Genomic DNA, 20,828 nt, shown 5'->3' on the forward strand with positions numbered 1-20,828 from the left:
GTATAAATAAGGAGCTGAAACAATGACAAAGCAAGTCATAAAAACCAGCACAACCAGTCTGTCAAAGCTGAAGGTGATTTTCCCTTTACTAAACAAAAATGCAAAAGATTCACCCAAATTTCAAACTTTACAAGAAATCAAAGCTATCAAAGTGATCAAAATAAATAGATAAAATTATACATTGGAAAGAGAACAAAAGAGGTATGAAATAAATACTAAACAAAAATAATAATAAAATGGTAATCCAAGAATATTAAAAATAACAAAAATGAATAAAACAATATTAGACAAAAAGAATATTCTCCAAAAATTAAATAGTATGGGAATAAGCATCTGGGAAGTATAATAAATAAAAGCAAAGCATAATGAAATGAGGTATGCCTGTAGCTAAAAATAAATTAAAAATCCATTCAAAGAATACCAGAACGAAAAGAAATAAGATTACACGCAGTTTTAGAAATGCAGACGTCCCATGACTAATACTGCATTGCCATGTAAATAGGGTCATTTTGCAACAAGATGACAGATGATTGATCTCCCCAAGCTGGAGACCACTGCTGCAGTTTCACGAGGCTTGTTATTCCTGAACAAATACAGTAGTCCATCTTTATCAGAGTTTTGCTTTCTGTGGATTCAGTCACCCACAGTCAACCATGACCGAAAATACTAAATGGAAAATGCTGGAAACAAACAATTCATAAGTTTTAAATTGCACATCATTCTGAGTAGCATGAAGAAATCTTGGGCTGCCCAGTTCCACACCCGCTGGGATGTAAATCATACACTAGATACATTGTCCAGTGGACCCCTGCTGCATACACCACCTGTCCATTAGCCACCTAGTAGCTGACTTGGTTATCCAATTGAAAACTGAGTATCACAGATCATGTGTTCAAGTAAACCTATTTTACTTAGAAATGGCCTCAGAGCTGAAGGTAAACCAAAGAGAAGCCATAAAATGCTTAGGAAAGTGATAAGGAAAGAAAAAAGTTATATGCTAAGGTTGCTAGAATCTATAGAAAGAACAAATAAGAAATAACAATATAGATAGCATTCAGTACTATCTACAGTTTTAGGCATCCACTGAATGTCTTAGAATAGATCCTCCATACAGAAGAGGGTACTAGTATATCTGAACAGAGTGTCTCAAAATAAGGACTATAGACCACATTCCCAATTGACTGCTTGGGGAAGAAAAACAAGACTCTAACAGCGACCTGCCTGAGACTCTAAGTTCCTTGGGGCTGGATGCCAGAGTGAAACACAGGCTGAGAACTAGCTGTTGAACTGAACAGAGTTAAATCTCCATCCTTGGAAAGTACATGCTAGCAATGTCATTAGGTTGTCCCTTTCATCTCAAAACACCTCACTGACTTGATTCTCTTTCTTCACATCCATCCCAAGGTGTCTCTTATCTCAAGCTATAGAATCCAAGTCCTGTCAGGCTTTCAGCACCAACATGAGAGTGGAGAAGACAGACTGGAAGTGGACCAGGGTCGCACACTGCAGCGAGCTTGAAAAGGACGCTAGGGCTTCACACCTAGTGTTTTTCAAAATAAGGGAGGGCTAGGTCACAGTGGGACTCCTGGACCCCATGGCAATCTCTGAGGTTCAGCCCAGGAAACTCCATTTTGAACCCCAAGTGATCTGTATGCTCTCCACACAGAAGGTTTTCTGACTTCCAAGGAAGGTGGAATGAGGGAAAATTGGAATCAATCAAGCAACAACACCTACTCTAGGCAAGAGCCAGGATGTAAGGACAAAGGGAAAATCTAGCAGCAATACCAGGGGCACAGGAGACAAGTCCACAGAACTGGAAAAGTAATGCTGTGAGTCTCAATATAGTTTTCTGGACTCGGGTTGAACTGCTTTGGAAGAACTACAGTCCCCTTTCTCCTACAAGCATGCCTCTGTATCTCTTAAAGGCCTGGTACTCTGACAGATTACAGCCCCTTACTGATTAAATTGTAAATCATGTTTCAACTGTTTAAGAAATCAAGGACACTAAAATCCAAGCATCTTCAAGAGTAGAGCAGCTGTCTTAATCTTGAAAGAACACAGCACCCCCCGAAAGAATCTACATCAGAGGGAAAGCAAAGAGTCCTTGGGAGGTAGAGATGGGAGTCATTAGCTTGATAGAGTGCAGTTACATGTTACCAGGACAGTGTGTACCTAACAGACCCTTAAAATTTCAGCCACAATCTGAGTCTTCTTTTCAAATTTAAAGCATACTCAAAAGGTCACAGTGCCATATATCTTCCATCTTGTGCTCTAGGTTTCTTCTAAAGACCTAAGTCTCCCACAATTTTGAACCATAACACCATGTTTTTTAATTCACTAATTTTAATAGCACAAGAGTCTAGCATCATAGATCTAGGACATTCTTGTTGCACCTCTACTTTAAGAAGAAGCACAGCTAAAAAAAACTGTTTACAAAATATCTGTCTGCCTGCCATGCCAGTTCATGCCAGGAATTAAATAAAAATGACCATAAGACTACCTTTCTTGTACACTTTCCCACAAATATGAATTTCCTATGGTAAGGAAAGGGGAGGACAAGTATTAGTTTTAGTAACAAATATCAGTCAAATAAGAGTTGGTGAGGGGAACCTTCTTTTACCTCCCTATTTCCATGGGACAGTATTAATGTAACACTCATGACCTCTCTCCTCACACATATTCTATCCCATGGTGGGTAGAATGGTCCCTATGACTAGTGAGTTTGGAAAAGAAATTCAGCATGCGTTCTTCAACCCATTTTCCCTCAGATCCTCCATTTTTTTCAGGTTTGCAGGGAGTCCCATGATTTTCTAACCCTGACTGTACACAAGTCTCCTAATTCCAGGGAAAAGACTCAAGAAATTCAGAATTATCATATACCTAATCCATATTCTCAAAACTAGCCTTTATTACTAATAAAAAGACATTTGGATTTCCATCTGCCTTACCCTTTAATTGGTTCAGAACTCTATCAGAAGGAAAATTGAATAGTGTATTGGCTACATTCAAACCCCCAACATTTGGCTTCTATTTTCAGTTTTAGAAAATTTGCTTAAACTCTTCTGGTCAGAAAAATAGAGGACTCCTCAGGCCCCATTGATTCAGAGTGAGGGGGAAAAATAGCTTCCCAACATGACTAGTTTACATCTATTTTAGAGTAGTTATTGGTAGAAAACCAAAAATAAACCAAAATGCACCGATAACAAAGACTGTACATAGATGTGTTGGAAAGAATTATTAGTGGATTATAAAAACCACCGCTCTGTGATCCACCCCCAATTTCTGGTTGAGTGAACTGAAATGACATTTGCCATTTTTGCAATGTTTCATATTTTCTCATCTCCACAGCTTTGCACACCCTTTGGAATGGACTCTCTAAAGCTACTACTCTTCACCTGGTAATTACCTGCTTCTCCTCCAAGACAGTTCAAATTTCACCTCATCCTGGTAAATACATCTTTGTGTTACTATAGCACCTTATTTATACTTCTATTAATTTTATCATTACTTTTTCCATGCCTTTTCTTTGCTCTCAACCCCATGCCCCATTATCCAAGGATTCTGGAAAGTATAATTCCCTTCTTTATAGTCTTTGTAATCTCCAAGACCTGATCCAGTGCTTGGCATATGGCAATGCATAGTAAATAAGTGAGAGAGAGAGGAAGCAAGTGGAAGAAGAAAAGATAGTTATGGAGACACACAAACAGCAGATAGAAGAAAAAAAGAGAAATTCTGACAGAGGCCAGAAAAAGGAAGAGAAGGCCTAAAGAAAATTAAAAAGGAAGAAAAGAAAGATAAAGTAGCATACTTGTTAAGGTCTTACTAATGCTAAAGGTAGCTGTGTATGACACAATTGAGAACTATGGCAAATGTAAGTGACCAAGAATCAAAAGTGCTTGTTCTGGAAAACTCCATTTAGACTCTAAGCAGACCTGCAGAATTGCCTCCTTACTGTTAGTCAAAGTGCAAGGAAAGAGAGAGTTTACATGCACAAGTATTCATGAACCCTCCCACGGATGGAAGCTATTTCAGCTGTGTTAGAATAAATGTCTTATCTGCTTACTAATAGCATTTCCCAATCCTTTTTAACTTTGTCTCATATTTAAATAAAGAAGAAAAGAGTTTAAATGGATTCATTTTTAATTGACCTCCAAACCACATTGTTTGTTTGCCTGGTTGTGGGCTTTTAGGAGATAATTTAAACCCTAAAGTTTGCATCATAAGGCACTTTTTCTGTAGGCATGCCGTAAATCTGCAAGATGAACTGTGATTCATTCCTGTAGGTGTTAGTATGTGATTATGTAAGCATTGCCGATAATGAAAAAAGATTACTAGAAATATGGCAAAGAGCAAATAAAAGCAGAAATAGCTATAAAAGTGTTATCTCTATATATTATAATTAAAGATGGGCTGGATATAGAAAAGGAAACTTCAACATTTTTCAGATGATCATCTGCCTAATCATTATGTACCAAATAGGAAAAAATAAAACATAGTCATGTAAATAGAAATAACTAATTAGAGATTCTCCTCTTACCACTGTTTCCTTCCAAAGAATTGGATTATTTGTTTAAAGGCTATCCAGCACCCAGAGGTCTGTGATACATTCAAAGCATTTCCTGTGTATACCACAGTGTGTCCATATTAGATAGTCAAATCCTAGTGGTCAAAACATAAGTAATTTTTCATTTAGTATTTGGGAACCATAGTGCATGTAAATAGGCTTTTATGTTCCTTTGTTGGTTGATGAAATTCTTTGGAAGGCTCTGCACAGCTTCTGGCATTCAAAAAACACTTTGATGATGACAGATTTTATATAACAGAACTGTTAAGATTAGAGGATTAATCTTGGGGTGGAGAAAGACCCTTAATTCTTACTATTAGGAATTGAAACTTTGTTCCCTGGTCCTAAATATGTTCTCACCATTAAAACTACTTGCTTGTAAAACTTATGTATAGAAAGTACAAGAATTCCCCAGGATCTTTATGAAAGTATTGCAAAGCATTGGTTCTCAGCGTGGGGTTCATGAATGGGCTTTGGCCAGCCATTAACCCATAGACATGATTCAAAACGTGTTTGTACACATGTAGACGCATTTTTCAATAAAATTATTACACACTCAAAGGAACTACATTACATACTCAAAGGGATCTGTGGCCTGAAAAAAAATTTAGGAATTTCTGATATTGAATAATCTTAGCATAAGTACTGCTTTTCCTTAAAGATTATTGGAGAAAATTTTCTTGCATGAATTAAAGGATCCAGAAAAGATTTGCACCTAAGGTGAATATCACATTTCAAAAAAATCTGAGAATTAATGATAAAAAATGAAAAATGGAGTACCAAGAAAGAGAAGGAATACTTATACCCAGAGGCACAAAAAGCAATGTGCGCTATGAAACAAATAAGTTCTAATGATTAAAACTCAACACATGCTTGCTTCAACACCTGGGCTTGAAATATATTAGATATAAATGTCACAGCAATTAATAACATTCTCCTTCCTGCCCATATTCATTGGGAGAAAAATAAACAGAAATTTAGTAATTATGAAAATCAGGAAGCAGAGTTTTGTTTGTTCTATAATAAATTCCAAGGGAAATATATTTCTCTTTTAATGAAACACGCTACCAGCAGCCAAAAGATAATGTAAGAGAAATTTTATGGCAATTTCAGAATATTGTTTCATAAGGACAACTCCCTAAGTCTGATTTCAACCATCTCAGATTTCAGAAATTCCTAAGAAATCACTTACAGATATGACTAACTATCTCCTTCACTAAAATTCCATCACTACTTTCCATACTATTCAAACAATCAAAGACCATCCTAATTCTGAAAAGACTGCTCTTTTAACAAAGGACGAATGATATCAATGATAAGTGGATGATGACACATAATGGAGGGTGGGAAGGGTTAGTGTTAGGGTTAGAGTGAGGGTTAGGGAGGGGGGCAGGAATGGAGGAAGGAAGTACTGTATAGAGGGAAAGGAGGGGTGGGAGGGGTGGGGGGAAGGGAAAAAATAACAGAATGAATCAAACATTACCCTATGTAAATTTATGATTACACAAATGGTATGCCTTTACGCCATGGACAAACAGAGAAACAACATGTATCCCATTTGTTTACAATAAAATAAAAATTAAAAAAAAAGAATATGGAAAAAAAAAAAAAACCACTGCTCTTTGATATAAATGGATTTCTTCAAATGTCTTAATCATTCCTAAGGCAAATTGTGCCAGGTATGCCAGGTACGTTGGCACTATATAAGAGAGGCTAGAAGTAGAAAAGTACTAAGGCAGAGGTTGTCCCTGACAGTATTTACAATCTAAAAAAAAAAAAAAAAGGGAAGGAAAAGTTAAATAAATAAGAGTTTAAATAGTGGCACATTGTGTTTAATGTTGTTACAAAAACAAACAAGAGGTTTCAGTTTAGAATGATAAAGATGACCTTATATGAGATAGTCAAAGTAACACCAAAAGCTCCGTCCTTGTCCCTGATGTCAGTCCAAAACTAGGACAGGGTTTTGAGAAAAAGGAAAAAGTTTTATAGCTTTGCTGCCAAAGGAGAAAGGAAATGAACTCTCGTCACAGAGGCTTCCATTTTTAACAAACGGGGGAACAGAAGGCTTAAAAAGTGGGGGCCATGAGAACTGTTTTCCAAGTATCATTACCAGTAGATCTAATTAATGTTTAACTTGTATCTATGGAAGAGATGTTTCAGTATCCAGGTCCAGAGTTTCTTTATTCTTGTGGACAGTAAACGGAAGGGCAAATAACTCAGCTTAGGATAGAAAGAATGTTCATCTTGCTTCCCCATGGTTGGGGAAGGGGACAGCAAGAAGAGGGAAGGGAGAAATGTCAGTCTTAAAATAAGCTGCCAGGGGTGGAATCATAAGGGTTATATTCAAACCATCAAGTGGACTCCTGTCACCTGAAAGGTCACTTGTTACAGAGGGAAGATCTTTCTAAAAAAGGATCACTTAAGCTGAGACTAAAAGATTTTTTAAACATTAAAAAATGAAATAAAACCAGCAATGTCAAACACAGAATGAAAAAAAAAAAAAAAATTCAATGGTTGGGAAAAGAGCATGTTCAAAGACTATGAGCCCGCAAAGAGCATGGCATTTTTGAAAAAGGAAAAGGAAGAATCAGAGACATCCATTCATCAAAAGGGGGAAAGGCCAGGCAAGGTAGTGCAGGCCAGTGATCCCAGAGACTGAGGAGGCTAGGACAGGACCATCAAAAGTTTAAGGCCAGCCTGGGCAACTTAGTAAGACTGACTCAAAAATCAAAGAACAGAAAAGGGCTGTGGATGTTGCTCAGAGGTAGAGCATGACATGAGTGAGGCTCTGGGTTTGATCCCGTGTTGCAAAAATGGTCAGAGGGGAGGGCTAGGCATATGGTTGGAGTTGAAGGAATGAGATTACACAAGTTCTGAAGGCCATGGTTAAGGAGCTCAGATTTGGGGCTAGAAGCATTGGTAGGTCACTGAAGGGTTTGAAGCAATTTCTATTCTAAGACTTCCACCTTTAACAATACTACCAATGAACTGTGAAATGGCAGAGGAAGAAAGACAATGACTTGGAATAAGTGGTAGCAAAGGAGTTGGAGAGAAGAAGAGTAGTTAAGGCAGATATGAGAAACAGAATAAACAGAACTTTCTGATAGACTTACAAAGGGGGAAGAAGAGAAACGAGGGTATCAAGTATTGGACTAACCAAGAGGCTAGCAGGACCAGGTACTGAGGTTAAGATCTGTGGGCAGGAGAGGTCAACAATCCATTTTGCACTTGAAATTTTTGTTCTACATGTGGGACATTCAGACAGAAATGTCAAATAGGCAGCTGGATTGATCTTGAAGCATACATTTTGGGGTCTTTAATATTATACTGGTATTAGAGTTCATAGGAATGGAAGAACTGCATCTAGAGAAAACATTTGGAAAGGGAAAGGAGTCCATAAGAACCCCCATAAAATAATCATTTAGTGGACTAGCTCAGGAGGGGATGTGAGCAAGGGAGGTTAAGGAGGGGAGGCTAGGGAAGCAGGATAAAAAGCCAGATATGTGAGGAACCTTGAAAGAGGAGGATGCTTCAAGAAGGAAGGGGCAAGTGTATCAGATGCTACTGGAAACAATCAAATTGGATAAGAACAGAGAAAGATTCATTGTATTTAGCAACATGAAAATCATTTTTATCTTGACTTTGACAAAAGTAGTTTCAGTCAACTGGGGATCCTAGTAGAAATCAGACAATAACAGCTTAAGAAGGAGATATGAAATGAAGAAACCAAAATGTGGGTTAATCTATGGTTTACACCACAGTAATGGCCTCTGGTCAACTGTAGGCTGTTAATAGTTAAGTTTGGGGGAGTCGAAAGTTATACACGGATTTTGCACTGTGTGGGGGGCAAGCTCCTCTAACCCCTGTGTTGTTCAAGGATTAACTGTAGATTTTTAAAAACATATCATACCCACTACCTGCCAGTCTTTTCTCTGTGTCAATATAACCATCAAATTTTAATTATAAGCTTCTTTTACAAAGTATAAAAGTAATTGAGTCGCTTTTCAATCACTATGATATTTTGATTTTGATTTTCATTATCCATACCTATTGTCTTGACAGATGTACCAATTTTTTGATTGATAATATAGTTTAAAAGTACCTTGGAGAATCTGGAATTTTGTTACATTGCTTTGATTATACATATAGAATTTTTCAAGTTAATACATATCATTGAAATTTACACTGTTTTTCTTGAGAGTCAGCTAGGAGTTTTAAGCTTATGCTTTGAGCTCAAGTGATAGACCTTCACAAAATTGATCATGTTCACCTCTTTCCCCCCATTTTGAAAGTTCTGTGATGTAATCTGAAAATTCTGGCATTCTCTGATATCTTTAATTGCAAAGCCTGGTATGTGATAGGCAGTCTTTTACACCAAAACTCTTAGTTACAGTACTACTTTGCAATGTAAAAATTGTTTTAAAATATTTTTGTTGATGTTTGACAATTACACTGAATTAAATATCAGTAGTATGCATTTTTGGTACTACCAATGATACCAATTCAACTGAGGTGAACTCCTGCCTTCTGTGCCTGGCAAAGCTGACGCATGCAAACAAGTAATGACAGCACGTCAGGGTCTCTGGCTGGCAACTGGAGAGTCTCTTTCAAAAGATTTTAAGACTTCTTGTTTTTCCAAGAAATATGGACAAGGCTACCAATAAAGCTATTGCGTATCAGTGTCATTTCTAGTACATTGGGTAGGTCATGAGTTTCCTAATTTCAGGAATATCACTATGTCCAAAATGTGCATCTTGCAATCAAGCAAATATGTAGTGTTCCTTAAATGAGATGTAATATGTGATAGACCTTTTCAAAACTAACTTCATGTGGTTTAATTCATTTAATCCTCATAATAATCTAACAAATTATAGCTCTCGTTTCCATTTTATAAGTGAGGAAGCTGAAGTTGTAAGATTAAGTATTTTTCCTAAGACCTCCCAGCTATAAATACAGAGCCAGGATTTGAGCTCAGCCTATCTGATGCCAAGTCACATGTGTTTAATCAGTAAATCCAAATGCTTCTTCATTAATTGTGCAGTAGTTAGTAAGCATCATTAAGATAAGATTAATTAATAAGATTAATTTATGTTATTAATATTATCATAACTTATCTTTTTGCCATTATTCAATTAACTGAGCTAGTTCTTGCTGTTTTTCCAAGAAATGGAGACAAGCCTAGCAACACAGCTATTGTGTATCCGTGTCGGGTCTAGAGCAACTCGGGTGGATCATGAGTTGCATGTACTTGGTTTTCTCATCTTCAAATTCATGGAACCATTTCAAATTATTATAATAATGAGAGGGAAAACAACTTTCAGTCCAGGTCTTACGAGGAGTTCAGTTCATTCCCACAAGTTAAAATGACACCAGCCTCACATCATCCAGATGAGCAGCAGGCTGGGATGAGAGAGAGCACCCCAACCTCATGCTCATTTTCACAGTGAAAAAGAGCAAGATGACACACACATGGCGTCAGACCCATGAGCCCTTCCGTTAGGATTCTGCCTCCAGGAACGGTACCAAGGGGCTGTGTTGGGCCAGTAAGGACTCACAGACTTATTTCCCTGTGTTGGGAAACAGCGATGCTTCCCTAGGCTAACCAGCCAGAATTCAGTGAGCAAAGTCTTATTGTACTGATGGAGATAACATTATACCACCCCAAAATATGCGGCTTTAGCATGGTGACTATTTTTATTTAAAGAAAAGAGAAGGAAGAGGAGGAGGAGGAGGAGAAGGAGGAGTAGGAAGGCAAGACATAAGACAGTCACTCTGAACTCCCTTCTGTTTCCTAAAAGCAGGAGATGAAATTCCATGTGAAAGATGCACTTTCTATACCAGAGGAGAGTCATGTTTTTATCCTAAGGACAGGACATGGAGGTCAAGGGAAGTCTGACCAAACAAACCTTGTTAAACTAGCCCTTATCTTCCTACTCACTTATCTACCCAGTTAACTACATCCCGTGGCTTTGTCACATTTTCACATTTCCTATTCTTTGTCCAAATCAGCATATGCATAAATGACTACTTCTTCGGGTCTGCATTTTCTTATGAGGGTTCCTGTGTCACGCAAAACTTGTCTTAAACAAATCTGTATGATTTTCTCCTGCTAATCTAATTTAATTCTCAGGCCCAGGAGGGAACCGAAAAGGACAGAGGTAGAATGTCTCCAGCCCTATATTAACCACAGCCAGGAGCAGAAAGAAGACACCAGTCTAGACCCAGACACCACCAACCATGGCTTGAAGGTGTCCCTTCCCTGGCAGGAGAGCAAACTCCTTGCCTATTGAGTAACAATAAATAAATAAGGCTCAGGGTTAATCCTCTAATCATAGCAAAAGGACCATTTGGAATCCAAGCATGGCAACTCATCCAGGGCCCCAGGAGGCTCATAGCCTTCAGTTCCCTGATGCTGGGGACCCACCCTGAAAAGCCTCATTGACTTCCAAAGGCTGTGGTTGTCTTTCTTTAATAGATTATCTAATGAACTAAAGAAGAAACCCATTGCTGTGTAGAGAACTAAAGAGAAGACATGAAGACCTTTATGTGTGAGTTCTACATGTCTGCCTTGTTTCTCATTTCCTTCTGTTCCTTCAGATCCAAGATTGCGAGCATCTCTAATTTCATCATCTTTATAGTTTCCTCCATGGTGACTTAATTTCCATTCCCCTGGTACTAACCATGCTCATCAGAGTGGCTTCTGTGTTAAAATCAGTCACCCTCTAGTTGGTTTACCTTTTGCTTTCTCTCTTTTATGTTTTTTGTTCGTGTTTGCTACATGTATTGAGTCGCTACCACATTCCAGGCTCTGCTAAGTATGTTTGTCTGTGTTACTAACTCACTGGGAACACTGAAGTCACTTTAAAGCAGACACTTGTTTTATTTAAAAACAGACAGAAAATTCAGTTCTGTTCTTCCCCAGAATCCCTATTGACTTCTGAATTCCCCTTTGCAGTACCTATAGAACAGAGTCTAGATCTGTCCCTCCTTAAGTCACCATCCCTGCTATTCCAGGGGAAGCTCAGAAGTTGGAGGACTGTGAATTTTGGCATAGGTCAAAACTGGTCCAAATTCTCTAATACTTAGCAGGAGTGAAATTGAAACAAGTTTTCTAAGTTCTCCATTTGCTTGTTGACTAAATGGAACAATCATCTACCTTAGGGCTTTTGGAAGGATCAAATGAGTTATCCTAAGTACAGTCATGCAAAGAGACAGTCATAAATGCTATTTCTCCCTTTCTTTTTATGTATTTCTCATAACTACACTCTGCTGCAAATTACATCATGTATAAGCTCTGAGGGCACAGTAGGGAGCAAATTTTGGGGGGGAGGAAGTGGGTATGAGGATTGAACCCAGCAGAGCTTTACCACTGAACTACATACCCAGCACCCCACCCCTTTTTAAAGACAGGGTCTTACTAGGTTGCTGATGTTCTTATTATTTGCTGAGGTTGGCCTCCAACTTGTGATCCTCCTACCTCAGCCCCTAATTTTCTGGGATTATAGGTACGTGCCATTGTGCCCAACTTGGAAGCAGAAATCTCAGGGAGCATATTTGCTGGAGCTTATTTTCTGATGGAACAGAAAAACATTAAACAACCAAATATAAAGAGAGACAAAATTTTCTATTTTTAAAAAACAGAGCAGAAAATGGCAACTCCAAACTTTCTACATGAGAAGGATTTAGAGGCAACCTGAATAGAATGGAGATTTGTACTAATGCTATATTTGCAAAGGAAGCTAGCTTTTTACTAAGAATCAATATACATGGAGGGTGGGAGTAGGGAGATGCTGATGGAAAACATGTCCCACACCAACCAACTTTTCTAGAGAATAGCTGCTTCTGCCCACCTGCATGGCGTAGACCACTGCAGGCTTCCCCGGGCACTATGCCCGGATGGCTTTCCAAACTGGCTTCCCTGGGAGGCAACAGATTCCTGCTGATGAAGCTTTTTTGGCTCCGGATGACAAGCCGCCTACACCAGCTTCTTTCAACTAGCTTAGTACTAATTCTTTTCCTTCTACTCAGATTTCCATTGCCTGTTTAGCTGCCCAATTCTTCATTTAGGATTGGTGACAACCCCTCTTTCTTTGTTTTTTTCCTCTGTACCAAATAATCCAGTTTGGAAGTGAATTAACTTTATGGGTACATAATGTCTATTCAGTGTGTTTTTAGGTCACAAAATACATTTCACATGCATTATCTCAGTAAATAGGAAGAGGTATTATTACTCCTCCTATTTTGAAGATTAAAAATAAATAAATCTAGAAAGATTAATATGTAAGAAGGGTCTTCAACTCAAAATGTTGTTCCGATCTCCATAAGACTGGAGAATTATCACAAATATTCTGCAAACAAATTTATAAATTATAATAGGATATAAAAACAATCCATGCAATTAGCTGACTGATACATGTACTGGGATTTCCTTTCTTTTTCTTTTGATCTTAAGTACTTTGGACATCTTCTAATCTACAGGAAGCAGTTGAGTATAAATTTTGAAAAGCAACATCTCAACTAATTTATGCTTTTCAAGGGACTATTTAGTTGTATATTTTCTTGAGCATGGGTAGGCCAGAGGATTTTTCAAAAGTAATAGAGTTCAATTATTACTATGTGCACGATTCTTTGTGTCTGCATCTTATTTATGTACTGACAAAGCCTTTTCCCCTAGTGTCAGCACTGGATATTTAATACAACTTTAGAAGAGAATTGTATTCGCTTCTGACTCATACATCACTAATGAAATCACTAGCACAGATCCAATTCTCAATTATAAGCACAAAACAGTCCTACATTTTAGCATACAGAAAGCCCATCCATTTCAACAACTGTTCTCCTGCACTGACTGACGTATTTCATCAGTACTAACAAGTCATCAGAAGACCTTGCAAGCTCCTCCAACATCATTAGTTGGTATTTTCCTTTTAACTCTCCAATCTGTGCCTTTCTTCATAAAATCAATAGTGACTGCTTTTAGAACAGATTGTTTCTTACTTTTATTTGCACTTATTTTATGCTAAATTTATTTCTATGCCATAACTTTTTGTTTCTTCAGACATCTTTTTCTTCTGTGCAAACTCCTCTTCTGGTTCAGGAATAATCTATCCCTTTCTATAAGGATCATCTCAGTGTGGTAGAGGAGCACATGCATGGGTTAATTCAACCACAGCTCTGGAAAGATAACATGGATCTTGGGTGCACTGTCGACCTGGATATGTTCAATGACCAGAGAAGCTCCATCTAAACCCTGAAGTTTAGCATCACTCTCTCCATTTTTAAGCAATGCCACAACAACTCAGCTCTCTTCTTGGGCCACCAATCCTGTGTTCAGTTTCCCTGTTTGGCCTGGCATACCTGTAATCCCAGAATGGCACACATCTTAAAACAGATTTTTTTAAAAAGGACGGATAACTTTGGAATTGGCACCTCACTGTCAAGGTGGGGAGATCTAAGCAAACTTGGCAGAAAAAAAAAATCCATAATTTCATCAATCAGTTTTCCTGGGATAGCAATGTAGTACTTTATTCTCTCCCACCCTAGAAAATATCCAATGAAGTAGGATATCCTAAAAACCACAGTATAAATGCCTATGTTAGCAGGCTGAGGCTGTTGTGACAGAATGCTGAAGACTTGGCCTAAACAACAGGTTTTTATGTCTCACAGTTCTGGAGGCTGGAAGTCTGAGATCAGGGTGCCAGAAGGGTCTGGTCCCAGTGAGGGTTCTCTTCCTGTTACAGATGACCTGTTTGTTATGTGCTCATGTGTTAGAGAGAGCACATGAGCAAAATTTTATTAGGGCACTAATTCCATCGTAAGGACCCCACCTCATGACTGCATGGAAACCCATTTACCTTCTGAAGGTGACATTTCAAAAATCAAGGTTAGGGCTTTCACATATGAATTTGGGGCACAAACATTCAATCTATAAGAATGCCCTCGTCATCTATGCCACAGTCTGTTCAAAAGGTTTTAAAACTGCCGACAATATCATTGGCTTACATACAGTCCCTAAACATACCTTAAGTGTTCACTCTGCTAATCATCATGCCAAAAAAAAAAAAAAAGACCCTGGGTAAAATTAGAGAGGGAGAATAGAAGAAGCAAATATACTATGATAATAAAGAGAATAAATTGAGTATGAATCCAGGGACCTGGGATTTTACACAAGCTCTGTCACAAATTCTATGACCATAAACTGCATCGTTTCCTTGGGTGGTGTTTTAGTTAGCTTTTTCACTGTTGTGACTAAAAGATCTGACCAGAACAATTTTAAGGGAGGAAAAGTTTATTTGAGGCTTATGGTTTCAGAAGTCTTAGTCCATTGAAGACTGACTCCATTCCTCGGGACTCCAGGTAAGACTGAGCATCATGGTGGAAGAGTGTGGCAGAGGGACATGGCTCACAGTGTGATCAGGAAGCAGAGAGAGAGACTCCACTCTCCAGATACAAAATATATACCCCATAGCCAAACCCCCAATGAACCACTTCCCCAGTCACACCCCACCTGCCTCCAGTTACCAATTTATCCCACCAAGGACTAATTCACTGATGAGGGTAAGGCTATAACCCATTCATTTCTCCTCCAAACCTTCTTACATTGTCTCACACATGAGCTTTTGGGGGACACCTCACATCCAAACCATAGCAGGCAGCATCTTGCCTGTCAGAAAAATGAGAGAGGCAGGATGATCTCCAAAGTACCACCAATTTCATTGAGTAAAGATTCAATGGTTGGTGAATAATGTATATCTTGAGATTAAAAAGAAAGCAAGCATGTCATAAAAATCATGAAGGAAGACATTACAAAGAATTCAGTGTGAACAAAGCAAATAATTGAACCACCATCTTGCTCAAGTATCTCTTTATTCCTAAAGGGAAGTTCCTAAGTGAGATCAATGAAACTTACCCACTTAGAAAAGATAAACTCTTGTCAGGCACAGTGGCTTACATCTGCAATCCCAGCGGCTCGGGAGCCTGAGGCAGGAGGATCTCGAGTTCAAAGCCAATCTCAGCAAAAGCAAGGTGCTAAGCAACTCAGTGAGACCCTGTCTCTAAATAAAATACAAAAAATAGGGCTGGGGATGTGGCTCAGTGGTCGAGTGCCCCTGAGTTCAATCCACAGTAACCCCCATCTATAGGGGAAAAAAAAGATAAACTCTTTAATCTACAAAATAGAAATGTATAATCTGCAATAAAATGCCATTTTTTGGGTGCCTACTCTCTACTAAGTCCTTCATAGATTTGGTTCATATAATCCTTAACAATCCTGCAAAGCAGACCTCACAATTTCCTTCCTTTCTGTGCCCCAATCATAGTAGCCTTCATTCTCACATCCCTGATCCCTCGTATGTCTGGCTTTTCCCATTGTTGGGGCTCCACTCCAGTGCCACATATCCTCTGAGAGCTTTTTCCCTGACTGCCCTGGCTAAAAACTAACTCTGCCTTACCCTCCATCACTTTCTACCCAATTTCCCTATATCTTTTATACCACTAATCACTATGTGAAATTACTCGGTTCACACACATATTTTCTCTCTCCTTCCCCCCGCCTTACAATGTAAGTGTCAATGAAAGCAGGTGTTTCACTTGGTTACAGGTATGTTCCCAGCACTTAGGACCATACCTACTTGGTTACTATCTACTTAATGAATGAAACCAAGGCCAATGACTGAGAAACTCAATGACTTGTCCAAGACCATATACTAATTGATAGATCAAAGATAAAAGTACAAGACAGTTGTTTATCCATTGTTTCTATATCACTGTTTTTTCCCATTATTTCTCAAATGAGAGGGGTATGAATACTAATCTCAAGCATTGTTCTCGGATTTACATTTTTTTTATGATAGTCAAAATAGAAAAATAAGTATGCTCAGAATATTATGGAAGACCATGTCTTCACCTTGTAAATGAATATTGCTTCACAACTTTAGGGCCTACATCTGCATTTGGTTCTCAAGTAAGATATAATGTCTACGAGAAGACAAGAAGGCTATTCCCCAAGTGAAGTCTAAATGATGTCATTACATGCTATAGAAATGGAAGTTTTACAACAGTTCAAATGGCAAAAAATATGAATCCAATCATCACATGACTTGTCATGACTTAAACATATCAAATGCAATGAACCTGTATCATAGCATATAGTACTTTGGATGCAGCAAGTAGCATTATCTGAAAATGGTCCTACAAGTTAACTTGAGGTTACCTGGGTCACAAGTTACCAGTCAGCTGAAATTGAACCAAACCCAATCAGCTTTTCCTAGCCCACCCCAGGCCCCAACAGGACCCCAGTGTCCTTAGGTAGCTGATTTTCCAAATAACTCTTTTTAATACTAGATCCAAATCCAGACATTCTAAGGTTTAAAGAGTGTGTCTTATTTCTGCTGTGGCCACTTTCTTGTATATAGACTCTGAAAAGATGAAAGATAAAGGGGCAAAGAACTTTCATTAAAGTAGGCATCCACAACATGGTCAGCAAAGTTCGCTCTCCCAACAAACCTCCCTACAAGGATGACCATCTGCTTTCCTTCTTGCCAATTCTTTCTTTTTAAGTTTCTCCAATAAAGCCTATTCCTACTTTTTTCTGGCTGGCAACATGGAGTTATTTCCGAGCCCTGTTGCAGGACAGATAGTGATCATGATGGGTCCTATCCTGAATGGAAATAACCACAAAGAGATTTACCCAGAATGGCTACCATACTCATATAAGGAAAGGTGATATGGTTTTTGATATACCAACATTAAGTAAACGTTGTAGATATGGATTCTGTTTTATAGGCTCTAGTTATTTAGTTTGTAAATTTGATTTGGATTGTAGGTATATAAGAGCTACAGGCACAAAATCTTCCAGTTCTACATTTATTCTATTTAATCAATATTTTAACAAGATAATTTAAATCAATATCAGGGGTATTGATGTGAGTTTTAGGCTCTGCTCAACCCAGGTCAGTAACTCTAAGATTTCAACAAGCACTTTTTGTTTATCCATGGTAAGGACTACTAAGAAGTTGCATCTGGGTAAAAATAAGTTTCTATCGTACTATCATGACTATTTTCTAAGCAGCATTCGGAACATTTGGGTATGAGGTAATGTTCCCTGTATGGGAGGGATAATACACAACCCCAACCCCCAATATTAGAAATTATACTTTAGACTTTCTGTGGTCAGAAGTCTAGTTCTGACTTGCTACTTCTAAGTCAGTAGCAATAGCACTTGGTGCTCCTACAGATTGATGGAGGATTCCCTTGAGATAATGTTTCTCTTAAATCCAAACTACTTGGGCAAATTCCAACCTTATCAGCATCACAGGTTCACCTAAATGTGGGAAAGGGAGAGACAGATCACAATCCTACATCATTGCTGGAGGACTGAAAATATTCCTGAGTTCTCTTATGAAATCAAGCAGTTCCATTCCAGGACATCAACTCTGAATAGACCAAAGATACTTAGACCACTGAGAGTTATCTCAGACACTGGAACCAAACCAAAAAGTAAAAATATGAAGGACAGAGTCTCTGGGCACCTTCTGTTCTCCTTCCCTCACTTGAGTTTGTTTATCAAAACTGCAATCCTTGGGGCTGGGGTTGTGACTCAGTGGTGGAGCCCTTAACTGGCATGATGTGTGAGGCACTGGGTTCAATTCTCAGCATCGAATGTAAATAAATAAAATAAAGACCCATCAACAACCAAAAAACATTTTAAAAAGGAAAAGGTAAAGGACAATTTTTTTTAAAAAAACTGCAATCCTTGGTCCCATTTCTACTCCCCACGTGGCCTTAAGGGAGTTTTCAACACACATGTGATCACTCAGAAATGAAGATATAATGAACTGCACCTCTAGTCAAGTTAAATTGTCCTCTTCTTTCATTTGTTTTTCCATGAGAGAAGCTGTTAAGTTTCCCAACAAGCATAATTCATAAATGTGTTTGTTATTGAGGTTCTCAATATAATTTTAATTCTGTAGTTTAATGAACTGGCTCATAACAATGTTCTGAAGATATCAAATCTCACTATTGATTGTCTCTTGGCATGCTGTGTTCACCCTGTCTCCTACCATGTATGCATTCTTCCAGGGAATTAACTTATTAAGTCAAAGATCCAGGAGAGGACAATATTTAATCCCACCATTGTTTTATACACTTGAAACAAATACAGTAATTGGTTTGGGTATGGAGAAACAGCAGCCAACTATAATATTAATATTTAACACTGTCAAAATACATACTATGTCAAATGCTATTTTAATGTGCTTATTATTGTTGTATTAAAATATCCAAACATTCATCAAATGTTTTCATGTTTGCATGTATTTCAAATCAAACATCTGTTTTGCACTCTTTTAGGAAGGATTTATATAATTGATTTCCTTTTTTGTATTTGAATTAGACTAAACAGACCTGTAGAAATCTCACAGGATCTGTTCAGACACCTGAGGTAAAAAAAAAAAAAAAAAATAGAACTATGCTTTTTGAAGTTTATTAAAAACATTTCCCATAAGGATTTTGGAGGGAATTACTTGAAGAGCTGCAGCAGCTCAATTGTTCTGGAATTAAGGTTTTATTAAAGGGAGAGAGAATGAGATGTTACTGAAGAAATGGAATTTAAGGGGAACTTTAAATTAAAATGCAATTTAATGTCACAGTTCATGAGACCAAGACCCCTACTCAAGTTTTAGTCAGGACTGACCATAGGATCAGAGCCTTCTGATGACCTTACTCATCCTCTTCTGGATCCATCATTGGCTTCCCTCACAGTTCAGACTCTCTGTCCAGAAGCTGATGGAGAGAGACCATCTTCATATCCTCCTTTCAGAGTGCAGGTATGTCAGGCCATGCCCAGTATTTCCAAGTATTTTCCTTCTTTGTTCCCAATGAGCTTCATAAACAAAAAAATTAAGGTCAGCATTGCATGACTACAGAAGAGGTAAAGACAAAGACTCCACTAATAGACACAAAGGAGAAAGCAAAGCAAATTCACCCAGAGACCTTGGGCATGGTGTGCAGAACCAGAGACAGATTTAAATATCACCCACACAGTATCACTACTCCATATGTAACAGGCATAAGCAATCAGGCAGATCTAACTGATATATGCAGGGATTCTCTATGCTAAATCCAAAAACTCTGCCTCTTATTTAAGTGCCCATGGATTTATAGTTTAAAAATACCATGTATTAGGTCACAAAGAAAATCTCAATTCTAAAAGACACTTCTAATCATAGTACAATAAAAACTAGAAATAAATTGCAACAATAAAAAAAAGATTTTAAAAACATCATGTAGAGGTATTTTAACTCTCAAAATAATTCTTGGGTAAATAAATGGTGAAAGCAAATATTTCAACTAGATCAGTAGAAATAGTCAAAAGAAAAATATTAGATGATAAAATCAATATTCAGAGGAAAAATCTTGACTAATTACTACCACAAGAAGACAAAAATGTATGAATTGAATCTTCTAATTTAGGAAACTGAGAAAGCACGATGCATTGAAACTAAGATATTAGAGGAGAAATTATTAAAGATGATGGCAAAATTAATTAAAAAAGAAAAATGATAGGAGCAATAAATAGACCAAATAACTATTTTTAGAACAAAACAAAAAGTTAACATATATAATCAAAAACAAAGGGGAGAAGAAGAGACAGCACAAATACATAAAATTAGATATTGGAAAAAGGTCCACAGACCACAAAAACAGAGTAAATTAAAAGAATTATGGGAGAATACTTCCTTCACCTTCATAAAGATATTAGATTTCAATATATAGGTCAAATATAGTTAAATATTTGCAATTTTGTATGATTTAGCCTATCTTTGGAAACCTAAATGGATGACATCCAAGAATATGACAAATATAATTAAAATTGACCTATATATATTTCCAAAAGCTAATGATATGCTAAATAGGGAGGTGTTGGTATAGTCACTAAAGTCAGAGGAACAAGACCATGATGTCCACTAGATTCACTAGCAAGAATTTCACATAAATCTTAGCCAATACCATTAAAAATCACAATAGTTAACATTTATTGAATCCTCTTGCCAGGCACTATTACAAATGTATTATACATATTGTCTCATTTTATGACCTTGATAGCCTTTGAAATAAGTACTATTATTACCCCCACATTGGGGGGGTGCTAGGGATTGAACCCAGGGGCACTTCAGCAGTGAACTACATCCCCAGTCCTTTTTTTATTTTTTATTTTGAGACAGGGTTTTTGCTAAGTTGCTTTGGACCTTGCTAAATTACTGAG

The sequence above is a fragment of the Sciurus carolinensis genome, chromosome 8 (genome assembly GCF_902686445.1).
Source record: "Sciurus carolinensis chromosome 8, mSciCar1.2, whole genome shotgun sequence".
NCBI lineage: Eukaryota > Metazoa > Chordata > Mammalia > Rodentia > Sciuridae > Sciurus > Sciurus carolinensis.